This window comes from Myotis davidii, unplaced genomic scaffold, assembly GCF_000327345.1.
Source record: "Myotis davidii unplaced genomic scaffold, ASM32734v1 scaffold1489, whole genome shotgun sequence".
NCBI classification, from domain to species: domain Eukaryota; kingdom Metazoa; phylum Chordata; class Mammalia; order Chiroptera; family Vespertilionidae; genus Myotis; species Myotis davidii.
Genome location: NW_006300029.1, coordinates 91,722 through 92,226, shown reverse-complemented (window position 1 = coordinate 92,226; position 505 = coordinate 91,722).

Below are 505 nucleotides of genomic sequence, written 5' to 3'. Positions count from 1 at the left end.
AAAAGCAAAGAAAAAATACTTCAAAAGCTCCTACCACAGCACTTGGCACATAGAATGTATGTTGTCTATTATTATTATTACTAGAGGCCAAGTACACAAAATTTATGCATGGGTAGAGTCCCTAGTGGCTGCCAGCTGCCAGCTGGGCCTCCCTTCCCAAGCTGCCCACTGCTGGCCGGGTCCTCTCTTTTCTGGCTGCCAGCTGCTGGCCAGGACCTTCCTTCATTTCGTGCTTCTCCCTGGTGGTCAGCACATGTTATAGTGAGTGATCAAACTCTCAGTGGGTCGAACTCCTGAGGGGTCCCCACTCACACTTTATACTGACCTCTACCCTCACCTTGCATCTTCCACCACCCTATTGGACCTGCTGTCTCAAAGGTCACTAATAATCTTCAAACCATCAGTTCCGATTCATTTGTGCTCAGCTCACAGCCTCTTTGACATTTGTGTGACCACTAGTGTTGATGAGCACACGGAGAGTTTCTAGTTTGGGACTATTACTAAG